This window comes from Dromiciops gliroides, chromosome 1 (genome assembly GCF_019393635.1).
Source record: "Dromiciops gliroides isolate mDroGli1 chromosome 1, mDroGli1.pri, whole genome shotgun sequence".
Classification (NCBI taxonomy): domain Eukaryota; kingdom Metazoa; phylum Chordata; class Mammalia; order Microbiotheria; family Microbiotheriidae; genus Dromiciops; species Dromiciops gliroides.
Window position 1 is genome coordinate 724238129 of NC_057861.1, and position 25403 is coordinate 724263531.

Below are 25403 nucleotides of genomic sequence, written 5' to 3' on the forward strand. Positions count from 1 at the left end.
TCTTAAATTGTGGGTCTTGACCCCATATGGGGGTCACATAACTGACATTACTGGCAACAGTAAAAGGTGATGTATACCTATTTCATACACCTATATACCCAGTCATGTCAAAATTTCTCAAGTAAAAAGGGGTAGCAAGTGGAAAAAGTTTAAGAAGCCCTACTGTATAGTACATTAGTGAATAGATTCAGGGTTTATGAAGATGGCCATCTGAGTCAGAAACCATTGCTTCTGGGTCTTCATACCACTCACAAAGCCTTGCAGGTCTAAGGTGTTAAGTAAAATCTTGGACGAATTCTGACACCATATGGTAGTCTGCCCTAAATGCCTTGAGAAGTATGGGATCCTGCAATGTTGGAGCTAAAAGGCACCTTTGAAGCACAGCCTTCCTGGCATCCTTGAATTCTTGCATCTTTGGGCAGTACCACAGACCAAAATTCTTCACCCAGGAAAGTGACATTAAGCAGGTTTTCGGATGTGAGAAAATTATTATTAATAATGGATTTCTTGGGGGGACACGGGGACCCAGTTCTAGCCCTTCCCCCCTTCCCTTCCACTTTGGAAGGTTCAGTCCAGGAGACTTTAGCTAAACTCGGGGCATAATTCTGTTCAGGGCCAGTCCGAGGCCAGTGAATTGAGGGGATTAGGTCACACCTATTTGAATTTGCTTTTGCCCCTCAGGGGGTCTCCTATTAGACCCTGATGTCATGACAGTACAGCTCATTTTAATATGGACCACCCTCAAGTTACACCAAAGGAATTGAATGATGCTAGCCTATTAGCTTTGATCAGTGTGTAAGGAGCCGCCTCAATTGAAAAGAGGAAAAATGGTGGACCACTAGGGGCTTGCTCTCTTTTTCCCTGGACTCTTTTTCTCTCCACCCGCCCTTTGCTCTTGGCTCAATACGCTGGGCATGTAATTGTTCAGGCCTGTGAGCCTGTGACTAGTAGGGAAGTTAGGGAGACACGTGGTCAATACTTTCATAATGTGTAATATTAATTAATAATACATGCTTACTGCCAAAACACTAATACATAATTTAGTAATGTTTTAGAAAACCCAGCCTAGTCCCCCAATAATTTAGTTAACACACTGATAGGGGGTTTAAAAGGAAGGCAACAGAGCAGGCTAGAGCTAGGGAGGAGTGCAACTCAGCCTGCCATCGGTTGTTTCCTATTTAACTACTTGGCAGTAGGCCCTGTTGTTTCTATATTACTGAAAGAGTGCGTGTACTGTATCTCTCTCTCTCTCTCTCTCTCTCTCTCTCTCTCTCTCTCTCTCTCTCACACACACACACACACACACACACACACACACACACATTCACTCACACACTCACTCCCTCTAAATTCAGTTCCTCCTGTCCCACCCTCTTTAGGACTATGCCCACACTATCACCTAATCTACCCCCCCCCCATTTTTACAGATAACAAAATGAAGCCTAGAGAAGTCAAATATGACTTGCCTAGCATCATACCTCTAGGTACTGTAACGATTGGAATGATGCCACCTGTTGGAGACTTACTGTAGGAAAGTTCAGCCATGAGGAGAAGGCGCCTGAGGGCAAGACATGTGGCTTTTCTTTGGCATCAGGAAGTGACATTTGCATGTAGGAGGAAGAGGGGGCGAGTCTGGCGCTCCCTTGCTCTCTTTCATGAGGACTCTAGTGGAGAGTGGAGCGAGAAATGCACTCTCCCTTTAATAGATAGATGAATCTAGGCCTTTCTCTTTCTCTTCACCAAATTTTTCTTCTCCTTAATAAATGCTTAAAAGTCTAACTCTTGGTAAAGCTTATAATTTATTGGTGACCATTCATTAGATATCTTAGACAGACTAGCTAGAATTTTAGCCCCCTGCAGTAGCATAGTAAAATGGACATTACATGGGAATATACGTAAGAAGACCTGAATTCTAATCCTGGTTCTGCCACAAACTAGCTGAATGACCTTGGGCAAATTTTGCCTCATTGGGCCCCAATCTTCTCAACTATAAAATAAAAATATTGGTCTACAATTGATCCTGTAATGTCAGCAAGCTTTTTGAGGGTATGAACTATTTCATCTGTATTTGCCTGACCCCAATACCAAGCACATAGTAGGCATTTCGTAAGTATCTGTTGATTGATTTATTCCAGTTCTCACCTTCTGAGCTTTCTTTCAATTTCCAGCTCATCTATGATTTCCAAAGGGCAGAGATAGGACTAGATTCCAATTACTCCACTTTCCATGTTTTTTTTCACTACACCATACCCAAAAGGATAAAAATAAGTTTAACAAATTTCAGCAGATATAAGCTCATCTTTTCTGTGTGACTTGAAGGAAAAGTAGGACTAATTAGCAAAGAAGAGATGGATAATTCAGCCCTCCCTCTATAAATCTCAAACTCAATTTCTTGTCAAAGGGGACTATCCCCTAGCCAACTATGTCACCAGCAGCAGCAGCAGCAGCACCTCACACACACACACACACACACACACACACACACACACACACACACACACACACACCCCTGTCAGCTTTAAGTTACAGTAGGGAAAAAACAAATAGATTTACAGTCAGAGGACCAGGGGTCAAGTACCATTTCTGTCCCTAACTACCTGTGTGACTTTGGGCAAGTCATTGTTCTGCCTTGATCCTTGCTTCTCCCCCTCAAAAAATGAGAGTATTGAACTAGATGACCTCTAATAGCCCTCCCAAAAGTCAATCCTAGGATCCCCTTTCTTTTCACTTATCATAACATATTCCTTAAGTATTTCTCAAATTATTTCAAAGAATTGTCTTGTGGGGTATTTCCTGCCCCTCAGCCAAATAAGTTTTGCACACAAAGAGAACAAAATCACATTTTTTGCTTAATCTTTTTTTCTGCAAAACACAAACTTGATAAGCTTAACAAGTGTAGAGGAATTTAAATTCAGCAGGGTGTTCTGCTACATCAGTGGTAATTTAGTACTGAATCTTTAAGATATGTTTAAAGCAGCCATGTATCACATCATTTTTGGAAAAAAAAATAAGGGTACAAAGAGGTGTAAAGTCCTAGGGAAAAATGATTTCAGCAGCATCAAAGAACTCCAAGGTAGGAATAGATAGGAAACTGTTTCAATAGGATAGCTTTCTGTGGAATTTTGAGTGTCTGCTCTATTGGGAGCCATTAGGATCATTGAATCCCATCTAGTCCAAGCCCCTTACTTTACAGATGAGAAAACTGAGGCTCAGTGAGATGAGTGACATGAGCAAATTCACAAGAATTTTAAGTTGTAGAGCCAGGATTTGAACTCAGATCCTCTGATTCCAAATCCATTCCCAAAATATCAAATTTTTGTCAAGTGCCCAGCACAATCCTTGGCATGTAGTAGGTGCTATATTTTGTTGTTGTTGTTGTTTAGTTGTTCAGTTGTGTCTGACTCTTCATGACCCTATGGACCATACTATCCATGGGGTTTTCTTGGCAAAGATACTGGAGTGGTTTGCCATTTCCTTTTCCAGCTCATTTTACAGATGAGGAAACTGAGACAAAAGTTAAATTCAGTGCCTTCGTCACACAGCTAGTGTCTGAGGATGGATTTGAACTCAGGTCTTCCTGACACCAGACCCACCACTCTATCCACTGAGTCACCTAGCTGCCTCAGGTGCTATAAAAAATAAAAGCTATTATTCTTCTTGTCATAGCTATCTCTATTCTGGCAACCCAACCTAGCTTTGTTGTGTGCTTTTTTTGTTTTACCCTGGGAGAATCAGCACAATGCCTGGCACATAGAATCTGCTTCATAAATGTTTATTGGCCGAGAATTGCTGCCAATCCACTCAGGATTGAGTTAGGAGCTATGATTCGGCCAGAATCCAACTAGGAGTTGAAATCTGCCCACATGCAGTATGAATGTACTCCACTGGCCACAAATTTTGAGAGATGATTGTGGGGGTGGAGGGGAAGAAAATGGAAAGGAGTGAGTGCCGTATTTTCTCTTTGCCCTTAGTGGAGATGCCTGAAGGCTTGATGGCCTAAGGAGAAAGCGTTCCCATCAAACCTGTGTGTTTCTTTCCCCCCAAGCTCTGTAGTAATTAAAACCACTAACCTAGTTAACTTTAGATGGCTACCAACCATAGTCTTTATAAGAACATAGATAACAAACTATGAATTAGGATCCTTTATAGGCACAGACATAAAGGGAAAGAAAAGCTATAAAAATATCAAAGAGGAAAAGTTATATTCCCAGCACAGTTTAGTGAATATTTTGCCAGAGAACAAAGCAAAAAAAAAAAAAGTAAGTGGAGATCTTAACAGAATCAGAGGATATTGGAAGTAAAAATCACCTTAGACACCATCTCTTATACCTTCTTCATTTTATAGTTGGAGAAATTGAAACCCAGACATTTTTTTAGGTCACGTGGTCAGTGAACGCCAAAGTGAACACTAGAACTCAGGTCTCCTGACTCCAGATCTCACAAGTTAAACAAATTATAGCCAAGTGCCAGCAGGCCTGACGGGTGACTTCTTCATTTGGGATGCAGAGGGTTATTTGTGAAATATAACCAGATTTTCACCAGGATGAGAAAAAAGGACAGGTTAAAACTTGTAGCCAGAGGTTGTGAGGGTCCTTTCATTTCTCAGGCCTTCTGCAGAATTCCACAATTTCAGCTAGGGGATATGGTAGATAGAAAGCCGGGCCGGGAGTCAGGAACACTTAAATTAAAATGCACCTTCTGACACTTAGCGATGTGATCCTAGACAAAGCACTTGACTTCTGTCTGTTTCAGTTTCCTCATCTGGAAAATGGGGATAATAATAGCATCTCCCTCACAGGGTTGTTGTGAGGATCAAATGAAGTAACATTTGCATGGTGACTGGCACACAGTAGGCACTCACTTCCTTCTTTCCTTTCAGTTAGGATCTCAGGAGTTACCAGTACAACCCATACCTGAAAAAGAATTCCCACTTTAGCTCTAGACTCTGCCCCTTTACTGCACCACTTTGGGCAAATTATTTACCCTCTAGGGACCTCAGTTCCCTCATCTATAAAAGAAGGGGCTTGGACAAGCTGGCAGGGTTCTGAGATCACTTTGGGACCAACAGAGGCTAAATCGAATCCTTGTTCCACACAGCAGCCTCAAGGTACTTCAAGGCAGCTCCCATGTTTCTCCCTGGGTCAACCCAACAGATACATAGGAAGATATGGTAAGATAATATAGATGTAAGGAGAGCCCCACATGTGGCAAGACACCAGGGCCTGTCTTTGTGTGTCTCCAATGGAGGCAAAATAGACATCTTCCCCTTTTCTCTCCTGACCCTTCTCCAAGGGAGACTTTCATTCCAGCCAAAAGAAGTAGCAGGAAGTTGTAGTCACATGCCACTCTCCTCTCCTTAGAAAGAAGGGATACCCAGCTAGAATTATTTCAGTCTGTTCTTTTAAATACTATGCCTAGAAACTGATTGGGTTTCATCTAAATTCTGCTCACTTTGTCATTATCAGGGGGAAGAAGGGACCCAAACTCTATATCTAAGGCTTGACCCCTTTCCTACCAAATACCATTTCCACAATGAATAAGCATAGCAAATAGCAAAGAAGTCTATTTATCTAAATTGTAGAGAAACAGAGTCAGAAGAATATAGAGGAGGATATATACCAGAAAATACAGAGTGGTCTCCCATTGGGATTGAGGGGACTCTGCTCAGCCAAGAGAGAAGGTTTTAGATCTCAGACAAATGGAAACTCCCCATGGTCACCAGTGTAGTAAGGTGGAGACAGGGGCACCATAGAGATTCCTGTTTCCTCTCATATCTTTTCTTTCAGAAGCCTGAAGAGGGGGTAATATGGTCCACCTTCCCTCTCAAATCTAGAAGCCAGAAGCTCTTAAGAACCCTGTGCTTGAAGAATCTCGAACAAGACATAAGAAGGCTGGAATTCTCTGGCTCTCACCAGGACCCTCATGTAGGGCAGAGCATTTACCTCCACCAATAGGGAAAGAGTTCTATATTAATGGGCTTTGGGACAGGGGTTACATTTGGAAAATCCTTTACAAATCTTGAAGTGTTATAGAAATGGCAGCCAGTTGTGTGATTAGTCCACAATCAAATTCATGAGAAAGGCAGCCAAGCACTTAAGAAATATCAATTGATTAATTGGCGGTTAAGGAAAGAGAGCAAGGTCAAGCAACTTGCCCAAGACCACACAGGCTATAAGGTAGGATCTGAACAAATGAAGCCACACTCATTTGTGGCCATAATAGAGAAGAGAGGAGAAGCTTTGTTTTCATTCCAGAGAAGAGGGTGGCATCTCATCCCTCTTGTGAAAACCATTGACTGTTGTCTAAGATTTCCTTCCATGTGGATGTGTTCAGCCTATAATCCCAATGTCTCAAGTCACAACCTAGGTGAGACAGTAGCTACAAGCACTGGCAAAGTGAGAGAGTTTGCCTAATTCCCTCAGCCATCATAAGGATACACACCTAAGACATCGCTTCTGTTGTCAAGCTAATACCTTGTTGCTTTAAGCCTTCTTATTAGGGGTCCTCATCACATCAAAAGGAACACATTCTGTTGAGAACAGGAGCCTTCAGCAATGGTACTAGAGCTAAAGCTGATGGGTTGATTTATTTTGTTTTTTAACATTAGCCACTATGCAATGATCTATGGTTAATCTGCAAATTTCCCAATATTCCCAAGGTTATGATTTTCAAATTTTAGGATGGCAGAGACCTTTGTAATTTGTTTCATGTCTTGGAAATCCAAACCCAGGAGTCACTACCACAGACAGGAAATTTATACCCATTTTTAGGTAACATTCCTAGGCTGTCTTCTGACAGTCAGTCCTCTTCTCCCACAATGAAAATCATGAAACTTCACTTCTAAAAGAATATTTGTTGGCACATAAACAGACAGAGCAGGTGTAGATTCAGGCTTCTGGCAATTAGAGAACACCAATAATTCATTCCCTCCTTCTTGAATACGTGAGCTGAAGAGAAACATGTTTGCCCTATGCAGCCTATTATATAAAGTACACAGAAGTGAAATCTGTGGTTTGCACTTCGAGTCATTTTTTTTTGGTTTCTTTTTTATTTTGTCTTGTTTTTTTTATTATAGATATGAAAATTGTGTGAATCTCCATGCCAATGGGTAGAGATTACCCTCACAGATCAGTGCATTTGACTCTCCTCACTGTGGTTTGCTGAATTAGAACCAGAGAGAAGAGGGAAGACCAAGGATTGGTTTGGGGTTGTTTGGGGAGTTGTTATTTTGTTTTAATAAAGCAAAATTGATCATTTCTAATGGGTAAGGATAGCCACAGTCTGGAGCCTTTGCCTCCAAGAGAGTAGGTAATCTGTGGCATCCCAAACATGGCCTCTAGGATCAAATCCAACGGTTAAGTTTGGCTTTTAAAGTTCCCCTACTTCCCACCCCCACACACACAGTCTGGCTCCAACCTCCCTTTGCAGGCTTATTTCATAGTATTCTTCTTGCCCTCTGTGTTCCAATAGAGTTACCTATGTTCCTAGGGTTTGGTGCTATCCTCTCCAGCAAGGGCTGTTCCCAAGCCCAGAAGGCAATTGAGGTTAAGTGACTTGCCCAGGGTCACACAGCTAGTAAGCGTTAAGTGTCTGAGGCCGGATTTGAACTCAGGTACTCCTGAATCCAGGGCCAGTGCTCTATCCACTGTGCCACCTAGCTGCCCCCCTTACCCTTACTTTTTAATAGGGGAGAGATTTACATATATAGGTACATATAAATATGTACATATAATGTATATATATACATACATATGTAAATGTTTATCTATGTCTACACACACACACACAAACATGTTCCCTTCCAACTCTAAAACTGGGTGGTTCTGCATTTTCATTGTCTTCAAGGTATGGTTTGTCTCCATACAATTCTCTGCTCTATACCTTTAAAGACTCTGGGCCACCATAAGGCCCTACACAAACACTCACTCTCTCTCTCTCTCTCTCTCTCTCTCTCTCTCTCTCTCTCTCTCTCTCTCTCTCTCTCTCTCGCTCTCTCTCTCGCTCTCTCTCTCTCGCTCTCTCTCTCTCTCGCTCTCTCTCTCTCGCTCTCTCTCTCTCTCTCTCGCTCTCTCACTCTCTCTCTCTCTTGCTCTCTTTCACTCTCCCTCCTTCCCTCCCTCCCTCCCTCAATCCCTCCTTCCCTATCTCTCTCCTCACCTCCCTCTCCCATTAGCCCAAAATGGTACCTGGAATCTGCCAGATTAATCATGAATTTAGGTGAAGACATTGCCTTCAGAGGGCCTCAATTAAAATAAAATTAAGTCACCTGGAGAGATAACATTTTAGCACCAATTAGCACGATAACATGGAAGAGTTTACATAACTAGTCAGCTTTGACTTGGAAGACAGCAAGGTCTCCAGGAAAATGTGACACAGGCTACACACACTTTAACAAGGAGCCCAGAGTCTTTAAAGGGATAGAGCAGGCAATTGGGTGAAGACAATATAGGTTTCCTGAGAAAGGCATCTAAGTCAGGGAGATCTTGACCCTGTGAAGAAGAGTGACAAAATAAAGGCTGAAGGGTAAAAAAGACAAACTCCACCTATTCCCAGTTTTTCCAGGACTGGTCTTATGCATGTTGCCCTCTATCCCCAACAGAAGATAAGCTACCTGAAGTCAGGCACTATTTCACCTTTGTCTTTGTATGCTCTGCACCTCACACAGATCCTGTCTACAGTAGGTGCTTCATAAATGCTTATTAATTCATTGTAGAGGAGAATTCTTACTTCCAACCCTACTGATTGGAAACCTAGGTCTAGGCATTTTTCTGTATGGAAATTTTAACTAAGCCAGAGTTTAATAACCTTTCTTTCTGTATTGTGAACTTTTTTGGCAATACAGTGAAGCCTGTGGACCCCTTCTCAGAATAGCATTTTGTTATCTTTATTCATAATACAATGAAACGTTACACTTTGGTTAGAGGTTAGTGAAAATAAAGATTCAAATCATATACCCCTTGAAATGTATCCTTAGATTTTTCCCCTTGGGAGTTCTTGGATCCCAGGTTAAGGATACCTACTCTAATCTGGAGCAGCTAGTTGTCACGGTAGATAGACCCTGGAATCAGGAAGGCCTAAATTCAAATCTGGTCTCAGACACTTAGTAGCTGTGTGACCCTGGGCCAATTATTTAATCCTGTTGACCTGTGGAATGAGTGGGAGAAGGAAATGGCAAACCATTCCCATATCTCTCCCAGAAAACCCCAAATGGGACACAAAGAATGGGAAATGGCCAAACAGCAAGACCCTAAGCTGACCACTGCTCTCTAGGGCTAAGTTCTTCCCCACATAGCCACAGGCCTTCCCATGCCCTTGATGACTTTACAATCCATTGACAGGTAGAATGACAGTTCATGGCAATATTTTGTTGGAGAACACACATTCTGCAGCTGATCTTTCTCCTGGTCTGATTTGTTACAGACCTGCTTTAGAGCACTGTTTCCTCCAGGAAAACCTAAAGCCCCAGTTTTCATTAACACATCCATCCATCCTCCTCCTACTCCTCTTGCCCAGCAGGACCCTACTTCTAACAGAAAGGTGTAAAAATGGCAGCCCCATCATGCATTCAGAGTGCTGGCCACTATGCATAGACTCCTTTTGTTCCACTGATGCTTTCCTAAGCCAGTGTACCTGGGGAAATGTATTATCCTTTGAGAAAGGCCTGAGAAACTTAAGGAACATCTCTCTCCATGGTGAGTCACACTCTTGTTTGAGCCCACGGATGTTCCTTCTCCATTCTTCTTTTCCTATCTACCCTAATGGAAACATTTCATCAGAGTTTTGTTTACCACCCCCTTCCAGCTTACCTCAAGGTGAACTTCTGGAATTTGCTAATGGACTGCTCTTCAGATCTCCAAGGAAACCTTTCAATCAAGCAATCCTAGAGCCTGCCTTGAGCCCACTGAAGTGCCTAGCATTGTGCTGAGCACAGAGGAGGTGATACAAATGCTCTCTGGTTTCATCGTTTAAGAATTTTTGCTATAAAACTTTGCTGAAAGAAAAGGGACCTTCAGCTCATGAGGGAGGCCATTTTATTCCTCCAACTTTTCAATTTATAGATCTACTTGATAATGATAGCATGCCGAGACCCTTTTAGTCATGCACAATATCCTATTTCCCTCCTGCATTCCTTTGCCCAGCTGTCTCCCACACCTGTCCCTCCTCACCTCCACCCACCTCTTAGAATCTCTAGCTTCCTCCAAGTAACCAATCAGATACTGCCTGACCCGATGACACTTTTTCTACCTCTCCTGCTTATCAGTTCTCCCCCACTCCCCCCCCAATAATTACTTTTTCTAGAGCTTACATTTAATTATTTGTAAATAATGTTGTATTCTCCCAAAAGAACGTAAACTACAGACCTTTGTTTTTATTTTTGTATTGCCCTACTCCCCAGCCCAAAGCCAAAGATATAATATGTGCCCAACAGATGTTTATAGAATCCATTAGAATAATTTCACATAATCCCTCTGGGCCTTAGTTTCCTCATATGTAAAAACCTCTTGCATCCTTTGATTATGTGATTTTCCTTTTCCTACCTCTAAAAATCTCCCTACTCCAATTCATGAAAGAAGGTAAGACTGTTATTCTCCTCTGATCTCTTCCTAAGACTTCCCTCAGTGTTTGAGTCCTCTTCACCCTGGATCATCCTACCACCCCTGCTCACCATGGGATATTGCTTCACAAGACCCATCCCGTTTCTCTCATTGGTACCTCCTGGAGTCTCTCTTTTAGGAAGATAGGTCTGGCCCTATTCCTGTCCATGGATTTCACAATCATGCCTTCACACTGGGGACCTGCATCACAGCCCAACCTTTTCAGCTCCCTTCTACATATGGTCTTTCCCCACAAAGGAATGGAAGGAAATGTAAATGTATTAAGCACTTTCTTTATAAATTCTAAAAAATCTGGAAAGATAAGAATGGGCCATGTTGGGAAGTGTCTTAAATGTCAAAAACAAAAAGAGGGCTGGATGCAGTAACAGAGTTTACCAAGTGGGAGACTGACATGAGCAGACCTTCTTGGGCTCTGCTTGGATCATTACACGGAAAAAATCTCTTTCGAGGTGTTCTGTAATCCCCAAAAGCAGAGAGCAAAGATTCAACAGCTTCAATGCATTCCAACACATTTCTATTACCTGCTTTCCATGTGCTAGATGCTGAGGATAGGAATATGAAAAGGAAATGCCCCTGCCACCTAAGAGAGCAGTCATCTACAGAGACACGATCGGTATGCAGTACAAGGAAAACTGAGGAGGAAGAAAGCACTAACTGGGGAAATCAAGGGAGGCTTCATGAAGGAAGGGAACCAGATTTGAATTTAGGATGGCAAAGATTATGGGACACAGAGATGAGCTGAGACTCTATTCCAAGCATAGAAATGCAAATTCCTACAAATGCAAAGATGCAGAAAATGGAATATCCAATCTGCCTAGAACATGAGATTCATGAATAAGGACAATAGGAAGAGCTAACATTGGTATTGAACTTTTACAAGGTGTTTTACAATTATAATTTCATTGAGATGCACAACAACCCTGGGAGGTGGCTGTTATCATCACTTCCATTTTATAGATGAAAGAACTGAGGCTCATACAGGTTAAGTGATTTGCCCATCTCACATGGGGTCAAGTGTCTGAGGTAGGATTTGAATTCAGGTCTTCCTGATTCAAAATTCAGCCAACTATCCAGTGGAGGCAGGGTGTTAGAACATAAGACTGGAAAGGTAAATAAGTGGGGGCCAGATTGTGAAGGACCTCACATGCCAAATAAAGGAATGGATATTTTATTCTATAAGCAAAAGAGAATTACTGAAGGTCAGGATCAGCTAACTCCAATGCTAGGAAAGAGGAACCTCCATGGAAACGACCCATATTTTGTTTCTTGTTTTAGGGCTTGGTTTTTGGTTTGTTTGGTGTGTTTGTTTTTTTCATTACTCTGGAGTTTTTACCTGTACTAAATGATTCCAACATCTAACTTTTCAATAGCTAAACAAGTTAGTTTCATTCAATTCACCCTAACAAGCATGGATTAAATACATACTTTGCTTAGAAGACTCTTGTTCAGAGTTTCTATATATCTATCAAGATCTGCCCCAAATGCTATCTCCTCCAACAAGCCTCCTTTGGTCCCCTAATTAGAAATGGTCTCCATTCAGGCTCATAGATTTAGATCTGGAAAGAACCTGAGAGGCCAATAAGTTTAGATCACACCGGTAGCATTTGAACCCAGATCCTCTTGATCTTTGTATTCTATGTGGCCACACTGTCCCTCTACAAACTTCTAACACTTTGTATCCCTTGCACACTGTACCTAAAAGTTACAAGACTTTAGAACTGGAAAAGATCTTAGAGACAATCTAATCAAAACTTCTCAACTTACAGGTGAGGAAATTGATGCCCAGAGAGGCTGTGTTTTGTCTAATTTAACATGCAAAGGTAAGATTTGAACCTAGCACTTCAGACTCAGGCAATTCCAGGTATCTTTCTACAACCCCAAGCTGTCTTTCCAGGTAGTGATGTAAGGAGAGAAGTAAATAGGGGAAGAGTAAGAGAGTGGAGGAAGGGGGCAGAGATCACTTTTGAACATTAACAACGATACCACTAAATTAACTATCAGTCTTTTCTATCTCTAATTTTTACCCATATTTTAAGATGTGTTCATCTTTGTACCAATATGTACCTGTCTCATTTCCTTTACTAAATCTGAAGATCCTTCAAAGCAGGAGCTCCCTCATACCCTCTATTCTGCAATTCCTCCAAGGGGAGGAATTTTCTTTCTCTAGTAGTCCATTGCCGTTGGCATGAGTCTGTCTTCTCTTCTGAGGATACTAAAGAAATCTTCTTCCACTGGTCATAGGATGCCCAACTCCTGAATTCACAAAGTCTTTAATTCATGAGGTAACCACCAAGGCTGGAATTGTTCATTTCTTGGGATGACTACTACTATGTTTGGAGAAGGAAATAGAAAGGCAGAAGAAGGCAACAGTAATCAAAAAGTCGGGGAAATTCAGTCTCAAGTTGCCTGCAATCATGTCCCCCATGGCTATGTGCATTTGTGATGTTGGCAAGGTTGAGAGTAAGTAAAAATTTTTAAAAGGCAAGGGTAGCAATCATGATCTCAGACAAAGTAAAATCAAAAAATAGATCTATTAAAAAGAGATAAGTGGGGGCAGCTAGATGGCGCAGTGGTTAAAGCACCAGCCCTGGATTCAGGAGTACCTGAGTTCAAATCCGGCCTCAGACACTTGACAATTACGAGCTGTGTGACCCTGGGCAAGTCACTTAACCCCCATTGCCTGCAAAAAAACCAAAAACAAACAAAAACAAACAAACCAAAAAAAAGAGAAAAGCAGGAAAACGATATTTTGCTAAAATTTAAAAAAATGAAATAACAAAAAAATTTACAGCAAATTTCTCTGATAAAGGCCTCATTTCTGAACTATGTAGGGAACTGAGTCAAACTTATAAGAAATAACAGTCATTCCCCAATTGATAAATGACTAAAGATTATGAACAGGGAATTTTTAGAAGAAGAAATCAAATCCAGCTAACATCAAATTAAAAAATGCTTTAAGAGAAATGCCTATTGACAGCTCTTAGGTATCACCTCACAACTATCAGAATGCCTAACATGACAGAAAAGGGAAATAACAAATTTTGGCTGGGAGTGTAGAAAAAAAGGAGACATTAATGCATTGTTAGTGGAATTGTGAACCAATCCAAATGTTCTTGAGAACAATTTGAAAATATGCCCAAAGGTCTATGAAACTGTACATCTCTTTTTACCCAGCAATAGCATTTCTAGGTCTCTGTCCCAAAGATTTAAGAAGAAAAGGAAAAGAACCTATATGTACAGAAATATTTGTAGCAGCTCTTTTTGTGGTGGCAAAGAGTTGAAAATTGAGGGGATGCTCATCAGTTGGGGAATGGCTGAACAAGTTGCAATATTTGATTATAATAGAATACTATAGGGCTATAAGAAATGATGAAGGAGATGATTTTGAAAAAAACTGGGAAGATGTATATGAATTGATGCAGAGTGAAGTAAGTAGGACCAGGAGATCAATGTACATAGTAACAACAATATAATGATGAGCAACTGGGAAAGACAGATACACTGATCTATACAACAGTTCAAGACAGTGCTGAAGGAATCATGGTGAAAAATTCAATCCGCCTCCAAAAAGAGAACACATGAACTCTGGAGTGCGGATTGAAATGTGATTATTTTCACTATATTTTTCCTGCTCTTTTTGAGACTGGCTAATATGGAAATATGTTTTGCATGAATTCACATGTATAATGGGTATCATATCGCTTCCCTTCTCAATGGGTAGTATAGAGTCTGGAGGAAGGGAGAGAATTTGGAACTCAAAATTTTAAAAAAGAATGTTACAAATAAAGAATGAAATGGGGGGGGTAAGGATTGATCCCCCTATCTCACTGAGGCAGGCCCTACTCACAAGCCTTGTTCCACTCTGAGCAGCATGCGAGCATTGACCTTCTTAGTTTGTGACATGCACTGGTTCACCCACTTTTAGGCAACCTTTCCCAGGAGCTTACCATACTAATACTGATTCGCTGAGAAGTCTTGAAGTCAAGAGATCAACCAGCCTCAGCCTCTGTGGCAGGGGGCCTTCTTTAAAAAATCCTTTTTTGGGGCAGCTAGGTGGCTCAGTGGATAGAGCACCGGTCCTGGAGTCAGGAGTACCTGAGTTCAAATCCGGCCTCAGACACTTAACACTTACTAGCTGTGTGACCTTAGGCAAGTCACTTGACCCCAATTGCCTCATTAAAAAAAAAAAAATTTCAAAAAAAAAATACTTTTTTTTTGGGGGGGGGGACGACAAAGGTTAAGTGACTTGCCCAGGGTCACACAGCTAGTAAGTGTCAAGTGTCTGAGGCCAGATTTGAACTCAGGTCCTCCTGAATTCAGGGCTGGTGCTTTATCTACTGTGCCACCTAGCTACCCCAATACTCTTCTGCCTATTAATGTCCTCCCCAAAAATGTGACCTCCAGAATGGGACACAATACTTTCCACTGGGACAGCTTAAAGAAGGATCATCTTCTTATTCTGGGTCACTTTGCTCTCTTAATGCAACCCAAGATTGCCTTCTAGGTTCAGATTGAAAGGAGGAGATGAGCGGGCGGATTGCTTCATTTAGTCCAACCTTAAGAAGCGTTGTGGGCTAATGGAAACAGAGCTGGATTTCTCTTTGCTACTTTACTGCCTTGTGAAGTGTAGGCAAATCACTAACCCTCTCTAGGCCTCAGTTTCATCGTCTATAAAATTAGGAAGTTGGACTAGATGATGTCCCTTCCAGCTCTCAATCTTTGATCCTACTTGCCTAAACAAATTGTGGCATGTGAACATCATTAAATATTATTGCACCATAATAAATCATGGATGTGAAGAATTTGAAGAAACAAGGGAAGACAAGAACTGATACAGAATGGAATAAGCAGAAGCAGGAAGACAAAACAGGGTGTCCCATAGATTTTTTTTTGCTTGGTGGGGGGGAGGGAGGGAGAAAAATTTTAAACTAGAAATCTTACAAGAACAAATGTTGAAAACTATCTCTACATGTAACTAGAAAAAAATTTTTTAATTATTTTTAAAAAACAAGGTATCCCAACAGTCTTATTTAAGTTTTAGGCTATTAAATCTTGATATTAAAACTGGGCAATTATAATGACCAAGATCTTGTACCCAGATATAAGTTGAGAAAACCTGCCTCCCTCACTTCATTACAGGGGAGTGGGGGTACTATAGATATGGAATTTTCCCCACAAGGTCTGTCAAGGTTGCTGTGTTGGTTGCTTTTGCCAAATTGCTCTTGTTTTCCTCTTTTAATATCTTTGTTCCATGGAGACCTCACCAGTGGGTAGGGATATATTTGAAAATGAAGATTATATTTTTTAAAAAGGCTTCCATAATAAATATTAAATGGAGTCACATGGACCTATACAGAAGAGAGACTCACAGCTCAGACTCACAGCTATCAGAGAGACCGCCTTCCAGGCAAAACAGCTTCTGCCAAACCACACAAGCCTCACCACTGTTCTCCTTTGCTTGGCCAAACCCTACCAAGGCAGGGCTGTTGGGAAACGATGCTGATCCGCCCAAGCTGCCTTGACTTAATTTTGTTTGTTTATATTTATACACGTGGTGCCCACGGACAAGGCCTCTTGGCCTATTTAGACAATGTGTTTACAAACACCAACACAATTACAAGACAGGAACCAAAACCACCAGCCCCAAACCGAAACTACTCCACTAAGCCATCCTTCCCAAGTCAACACATCTCTTCACCAGACCTAGCAACCAAAAGTCCACAGACAAAAACAGGTTCCACCCAACAGCGCCCAGAGTAAAGGGCTTCCCTAGTCTCTACTGTCTCCCCTCCCCAACCTCACACGGGCTGTTAGTGTTCTTTCCCTATTGAAATGACTTTACGTAACTTTGCTTCCTTATACCTGTTGTTTTTCGCACTTGTACCAGCAGAAATTAAACTACAGGAAGGCAAGCAACTCATATAACTAATAGCTAGTCTAGTTCCTTGCACATAGTAAATGCTTAATACACGTTTGTCAGCCTGAACAAGGTTGACAAATTCAGTCTAGCATCCATGGAAACCTTCTCTATCCCTATTTACTGTACTTAAATATACAGTTTATACTATCACTAGTGAGCACTGAACATGGGGGTCAAGATCTGGGTTTAAATCCTGTCCCAAACACTTAGCTGTATGACCTTGGATAAGTCACTTATCCTCTATTAGCATTAGTTTCCTAATATGTAAAATGGGGAAAATAAAGGTACCTGCCTTACCAGGTGGTTGAAAGCATCAAATGAAATAATATTTGGAAAGAGCTATGCAAACCTTAAAGCATTACTTAAATGCTAGTTGTTATTATATTGTTATTGTTATTACTATTAACATCATTGTCCAAACCACTTTGATGGTTGCATTGTTTCCATTTGTTTTCTTTTTTTAATATAAGACCAGTTTTTACATGTAATTGGGAGAAAAACAAAATATTGTTTTTTAATAATTAAATGTATGGAATTATAGTCTGGCCCTCCAAAATAATTGGGGCTTTTTTCCCATCCACCCACCCCTCCTTTTTCTTCATTAAGATAATGGGATAAAATTGTTGAAATCAATACAATGATCTTTCCCAAACCACTCAAACTTATGTATCAGATGCAATTAACCTGGATTCTTCTACTTTCTGGGACAAGGGAAAAAAATACTTTCTGGTATGTAAGTTCAAAGAAATAGACCTTTTACCAGACACGAACAGTTGTCTTGGGAATGCAGATTTATGAAAATTGATAGTCTGCCTTTGTCTGGCAAAACAATGTGCCTTTCTTAACCCCATTTTGGTCTCTGACTATGTAACAGAGGCAACTTAAAAAAAAAAAATTAACATAGCCTCCCTTGCAAACTGCATGGGATCAGAAGATCAGTTCTCCTTCTCTCTCTTCATCCATGCCAGGAGAAAAAGATGGTGGTGACAAGTCCTAGATAAAAACTACAATTGGAGAATGACAGGGACACTTGGCTTCAGGGTAACTTGGGAAAATTGAGGCAAAAAAGAACAAAAAACTCAAGCCTCATAGATAAATTGCTAAGAGTCCGTGTAGCTGAAGGGGGAAAACAAGTGCTTTTTTCATTATTTTAAAAACATTTTGGTCTTGAGAGGGAGACCAGTGGGAAAATGTGTGTGTGTGTGTGTGTGTGTGTGTGTGTGTGTGTGTGTGTGTAAAATAGTTCTTTATTTTGGCGGCAGGGAGAAAGTGCTGAAAATTTCAGAAATCTTGGTCATGTGAATTATATGTGTATGTGCATGCTGCATGTAGTGTAGGATTAGTCAGTAGACACTAAAAATAATGGGTTTTTTTATGTCTCGTGATAAGTTCCGCTTTAAACTACTCTTGTTACCTTATTTGTTGTTTGTTTGTTCCTGGGCAGCCAACAGGAAGTTGTGTTAACAGACCATGTTAACAGGAGGGAGCAAAGCAGCTGAGATAACACTACAAATACAAAACCTGTCACTTGAACCAATTTAGAAAAGGAGGCTCATTGGCTCCGATGGCCCATTTCCCCCTCCCTAAAAATCTGGAGAGCAACTGGATCTTTTATCACACTCTTAGGGATTTGAACAACATCCAGGCATCTGCACCATATATATTTTTAATCACATCTGACTTTCACTTCCAGTATACTAAAAAATGTTACTGAAAACTTTAATCTGCCCATGTGGCCTACAAGAAAGTCAATTCTTCCTCTGTCTCTGACTCTCTCATATCTCTGTGTCTCTCTTCCATATGTCTCTCTGTCTCTATGTTTTTCTGTCTCTGTATGTTTTTCTCTATCTCTGTCTCTTTCTTCTCCTCCCTCTGTCTGTCCCTCCCTCTATAACCCTCACCTTTCTGGTAGCATTTGTTTCTGATTTTCCATTTTGGATAAGTTTATATACCAGGTTCCTAGATCTGGAAGCCTGAAATTGAGTTTCTATATGGTAAAAATTCTGCTAATTCCTTATTCCCAAGAGTCAAGTCTTATCTCTTTGCTCCTCACTTTCACTTAAGTATTTCCTAGACTCTATATTAATTGCTGGGGATGCAGAGACAAAAACAAAACACTTCCTTCCCTCGAGAAACCTATATTTTATTTTTTTTAAATAAAAAGAGATTTATTAGGAAAGGAATATATGGCTGGGGAACAGATGACCTTGGTGACTGTCCCCGAAGCCTATATTTTATTAGGGGAAAATATGTGCAACCGCAAATATATCTAAAATACATGCAAAGAAAATGTAAAGTAATTGGAGGGGATGGGGATAGAAAGTTATATGAGAAGGAAGGAAGTTAGAGATTTTAAGAAACGGAGGTGAGCACAGTCTATTTTGTTTTGTTTTGTTTTTGTTGTTTTGTGGGGCAATGGAGGTTAAGTGACTTGCCAAGGGTCACACAGCTGGTAAGTGTCAAGTGTCTGAGGCTGGATTTGAACTCAGGCCCTCCTGAATTCAGGGCCAGTGCTTTATCCACTGAGCCACCTAGCTGCCCCCAGCATAGTCTATTTTCCAGGTATAGTGGGTACCCCCAGCCCCAGAATGTGTAGATATTCGCAATAATGTGGAAGGTGGGGCAGAAAGGTGGATACTTCTGACTGTGGGGTGACCTCTCAGTGAAATGATTTGACATTCTAATATGAAGTGAAGGACTCTGTGTGGTCCCTTGGTTGTGTGCTTCCCCCAACAAAATCCTAGCCTTCTGACAGCAACAAGGGGACAGACTGTCATATTTATTAAAACAAGTGTCAATTTCCATCTGATGCCTCTTGGATCCAGCTTTCTAGGAGGTAAGATGTGACTCCAGTTAGAGGTGGAAGAAGGGCAGGTTCCTTCCCTATGCAAGGACCAATGTAACCCTGGCCAGAGGGGCAGAGCCAAGGGACAACCCCATCTCTCTTTTTTTGCTTCCTAAACAATCTTGTGTGAACTTGAAAGCTCTCAGTAGCATATACCAAAGCAGTGGCCACTTCAGCAGCAGCAAGACTAGCAAGGGGTGATCCCTACAGAAGCAATTTGGGTTGTAGCAGCCACAAGGGCTGATACCAAAAATATACCTACATCAGTGGCTTTAGGCCTCTGGAGGAAAGAGGACTGGCTCCTTCTGGTCATTTTGAGGTAGCCTCATACCTGAGGCTAATTGGACAATACCAAGCCAAAGCAAGATGAACTGCTTTATGTCCTATTAGTCCCACAATATTAGCCTTTCAACAGATTAGTAAATCATTATAATATTATAAATTATATGATAGTGATTATTTAAATATTTGATAATGTTTATATAATAAATTAATTATCTGTAGTAAATTCATATTATTGATTATTATAGATTATTGGATTCTATTAATCCTGTATTTCTTCAAGTTTACTATTCCATTTGGTATAGAAATTAACTTCCCTATGCCTATCTCATATTGTGCTTTGAGTATTCTTTGTTACTCCCCTTCCTTTTAGAGGGGGAAACCCTAGGTGAGTATTATAAGTCAATTTCTCCCCCTGGTAGTCAGGGTGGAAGTTTAATGAGCCAATGAATGTGGAAACATGGAACCTGTGTCCCACACTGAGAAAGACTCCACTACCATTGATCTCAGTATAGGGTCACATGGTTGAGTAGAGGTTGGGAGGACCAAGTAAGCCAGCCCCTAAGCATCCCATTAGCAGCTCCTTTACGTAAAAAAGAGGCATGGGGGACAGCCTATAAAAAGACACAGACCTAGGAGATGGAATGTCATGCACAGTGAACAGCAAGGAGGCCTATCTGGTTGGAATATAAAGTAGCCCGAGGGGACTAATGTGATGTATGCCTGGAAAGGGAGACTAGAGCCAACCTGTGAAGTGCTTTAAATGCCATACAAACATAGGAGTCTTTATTTAAACCTTGAGGCAATTGGGGGGCTGCTAGACCTTTTTGAGAAGGAAACTGATATGGTCAAACCTCCACTTTAATACTATCTATTTGGCAGTTGTATGGAGGACAAATTGGAAGGGAAAAAGACTCAAGTCAATAAACTTTTCTTAAGATCCTACTATGTGCCGGGCACTGAGCTAAGCACAAAATGACTTTAGGCAGAAGACCAAGTAGAAGTATAGTACACTAGTCTTGGTAAGGGGTGATGAAGACCTAGATGAATTGTCACTATATCCTTGTTTGGATGAAATTATATGAGAATAAAACCATCCAATCAATTCAATAAGTATTTGTGTGCCTATCATGGTAATTATACTAGTAGTAGTAGTAGTGGTGGTGGTGGTGGCGGTGGTGGTCGTAGTAATAACATTAGTATAACTTTGTGTGCTAGGCACTCTTCTATATGCTTTACGATTATTACCTCATTTGATCCTCAAAACAATCCTGAGAAGTAGGTGCTATTATTATCCCCATTTTACAGATGAGGAAACTGAGGCAAACAGAAATAACTGTCTGAGGCCAGGTTTGAACTCCTGTTTCTCTTGACTCCACCCAGTGCTCCTTCCATCACAAGTGCAGCCTTTACCCTAGTTTCCAGTGACTATTGACTGTATGACATAGAGGTGATGCTGGCATGTTGAAGGCTACATCAGAACTGGTGAGCTCTAGCAGGTCCCATCCACCAAGAAAGGCCTCCTGATGAACCCCAGCTATGTCCAAACCCAGTTAGGTGCATGCCTTGCCAAGTTCAGGAAGATTCTTATCACCAAGATTGCCACATTTTTTCAGACCACAGCAAGAACTAAAGATTGTCTGTGAAGACAAAGCAGGGGTCATACGCTGTATTCATGGAGGAGGTAACCACACTGATGAGCTCACATTCCCTTGAATCATGGAAATATATACAAAGCATTGTGTTTGGTGTTATAGGGGATTTGAAGAAGAACCACAACCTGGGAGACCCACAATCTACTGTATTTGGGAAGTCAAGACATAAAGATATGAAATGTTGAATGAAATGCTGATCCACCTCTTGAACTGTATGTCCAGTGGACATCTGAAACTCACCATGTCTGAAATGAAACTCAATATCTTTCTCCTTAAACCCTCTTTCACTCTTAATTTCCCCTCTGACTATAAAGGGCAACACCATCTTCCTGGTCCCTCAGGCTCACAGTCTAGGTCTCCCCCTCAACTCCTCACTCTCTCACCAATCAGTTCCCAAGCCCTATTGATTCTACCTTTGTAACATCTCTGATATACACCCCCTTCTCTAAGAGTCACAGTGGATAAAGCACTGAGCTTGAACTCAAGAAGACCTGAATTAAAATCCTGATTCAGACACTTACTAACTGTGTGATGCTGGACAAGTGATTTAAATGCTATCTTCCTCAGTTTATTCCATTGTAAAATGGAGATAAAAATAGCACCTCCCTCACAGGGTTACTGTGAGGATCAAAGGAGTTAATACTTGCAAATTGCCTGGTACATAGTAGTTCCTTCATTTATTTTTTGGGAGGAGGGGAAGGCAATGAGGGTTAAGTGATTTGCCCAAGGTCACACAGCTAGTAAGTGTCAAGTGTATGAGGCTGGATTTGAACTCAGGTCCTCCTGAATCCAGGGCTGATGATTTATCCATTGCCCCCATAGTTCTTTCATTTTAAAAAATGTATACTATTGTTCCTTTTATTTATGAAATAAAACAAGCATTTCTGTAACACAGTACAATAAAAAGATGATTGCACAGGAAACTGCAAACCTACTATGTACTACTTGCTATTCCTTTCAAATATACAACAAACAAATGCTTGTTCCCTGCTCTTTCCCTTCTCTGACACTGCCACTACCCTGAGACAGGCCCTTCTCATGTCACCTCTGTACTATAGCAAAAGCCAGTGGGTTGGTATCCTTGCCTCAAGGCTCTCCCCACCCCAATCGGCCTTGTTCTCAGCTAATTATCCTGAAGCCCAAATCTGGCCATGTTACCACCCTGTTCAATTGCTTCTTATCACCTCCAGCTCCTCTGGCTTTTAAAGCCTTCTATATAGCCTAACCCCCTGACACATTTCCAATCTTCTTATACCTTCTTCCCTCCATATACTTTGTGATGCAGTGATTCTGAGCACCTTACAGTTAGTTCAACATAATATTCTATTCTCTCAACCCCATGAATTTTCCTGGCTATTCCCATGTCTGGAAATCTCGCCCTCTTCATAATCACCACCTTGCTTCAAGTCTCAGCAAAAATCCAGTCTTCTACAATCTTTCCTTATCCTCCATAATATTAGAGCCCTATCTTTGTTGATTATGTCCAATTTATCCTGGATATATCTTGTTTGTGCAAAGATGTTTGCTTAACATCTCCTTCATTACAATGTGAAATTCTTAAAAGCAGAGATGGATTTTGCTTTTTTTTTTTTTTTTGTATCTTAAAAAAATGCTTGTTGACTTATATAAGTGTGCACAAAACCAGGTCAGGGATTCCCCATGGTAGAACATGCTTATTAGGAGAATGAAATGTACCTAGGAGGCTGAGGTCAGATGAACTCAGTTCATCCTATTGATTGAAAGTCACTTCAGAACCAGAGTCAATTGACTGGGAAAGTGTGGAGATACAGGATTCCAGGGAGAGAAAGATAATGATGAAGGAGAGGAAGAGGAAGGAGAAAAAGATTCACATCCAGAGACTACATATAGCTCTATTCACTAATTTGAATTTGGGAAGGCTGCATACTAATATCTGTGCTTGAAAGAAGACTGAAGACTAGGAATTCCATCTCTTGCCTGTGAGTGGCATAGTCACTGGGAGGAGCAACTCTGTGTGTCTCTGTGTCCGTGGCTGTGCCTTTTATAAATTGTGTATGTGGTTCTCAAAAGTACAGTAGTTCAGCCTTGTGCTAAAGGCTGCCTATGTTAATTAAGGGGAAAAAGGCATGGGGAGTGGACATAGGTCTTTTATAGAAAATCACAATCAGGCTTGAGGTACAAGGAAAATTAGTTGAGAGGACTGATTTATCATTCTTATTGATTGATTAGGTTATTCCCAAGCATTATAATCTAGCAGTTTTATAACTGAACTGGAAATAAGGACTGGAGAGATGCATCCATTTCTTATGTGAAAATACACAATAGGTTTGTTCAACTCAAGCGCCTCCCTTAACTGGGCAGGAATCTTTGTGCTTCAGGGGCTCACAATCCACTTTCCATCTGCAGCTCTACTTGATCCCCCACAACCTTTCTAGCTTCCTTTTATGTCTGGTCTTTTACCATTAGATTATAAACTCCCTGAGGGCAGGAATTATCTTTTTTTTTTTCTTATTTGTATCCTTAGTACTTAGTCCAGTGCCTGGCACATAGTAGACACTTAATAAATGTTTATTGAATTGAATTAAAAAGTGTGGTTCTAACAAACAATAGATCGTTGGACTCTTGTTTTCAAATCCATTCTGCACCCCAGAGAGCTGATGGACTGGAGGTACATTCTCAGACGTGATCAATATATTGAACTGTTTTGTTTGACCATATGTATTTGTTACAAAGTGTGCTTCTTTTTTGGAGGAAGGGGGTTGTTGGGTTAGGAAGTGGGCATAGATTTACTAAAAAAGAAAAGCATTAATAAAACATTTTAATGTACAGAAATAAACAGAACAATTTTGTTACTACTGTGTCAAATTTAAAATACATTATATATTTACTTTAAACTGTATGAAACTGTATGGAACAGAGATTTATAGTTCCTTATATAATCAATCCTCTTTCTTATTCTTCTTTGTATATTGAAATGTTTCTATTTATTGATGATTAATCCCCCATAAAAAGAAAAAATTTTACAAGATAATACTAGTGATTCACTATCAGAAGGACATGAATAATCCTTTCTGAACTGATTTCTAGTTGTAACAATGGCCTTCAGCTAACCATGCACAAACTCTTAACTAACTCCCATTGTGACCAGCAACAGACATTTGTTCAATTTCTGGCTAAGGTTCTGTCATTGTTGGCCCTAGAACTGGACTAAAACTATATCTTGGTCATACTAGTATTCATCAATTCATTTAAGATTTATCAAAGGTACTGGAAATACATAATGTAAAAGGAAGAAGTCTCTGCCCTCTGGGATCTTATATTCTCCTGGGGGAAAGGGGAGAAGAGGGGACTTCACGTATGCAGTTAAATAAATACAAAAGAATTTATAAAATATTATGAGTGGGGTGGGGGTGGGGGTAGCGGGGGGCAGCTAGGTGGCTCAGTGGATAAAGCACCAGCTCTGGATTCAGGAGGACCTGAGTTCAAACCTGGCCTCAGACACTTGACACTTACTAGCTGTGTGACCCTGGGCTAGTCACTTAACCCTCATTGCCCCCCCCCCAAATTTTAAAAATATCATGTGGGGGTGGAGGCCCTTAAGAACTGAGAAAAGAAGAATCAGAAAAGGCTTTGTATAGGACTTGGCACCTGAATTCAGCTTTAAAGGAAACTAAAAAAAAGTGAATTCTAGGAATGAGGGGACAGTCTGCAAGAGCATAAGGAGGGGAGAGGAATGTCATGTTCTACCAATGATTATTCCTATTTCTTATGTGTTTTAAAATCTTCCCTGTGGTGTAGCTACATGTAATTCTTCTCCAATCTTTTTTTTTTTTAACAGATAGGGGAACTGACTCTGACAGATGCTAAATAACATCCATGATCAAAACAGAACTTATAATCTTTTTCCCAAAACTGTCCCTATGTAGGCACCACCATCTTCCAGTCACCCAAGAGTATGAGTCCTCATCAGCTTCTCTCTCACCTTCATGCTATACATCCAATCTGGGACAAGTCTTTTTTTCTACCTTCCCAATATGTCTCATATATGTCACTTTCTGTCTCCTGTCACAGCTACCCCCCAGGTGTGGGCCCTCATCACGTCATCG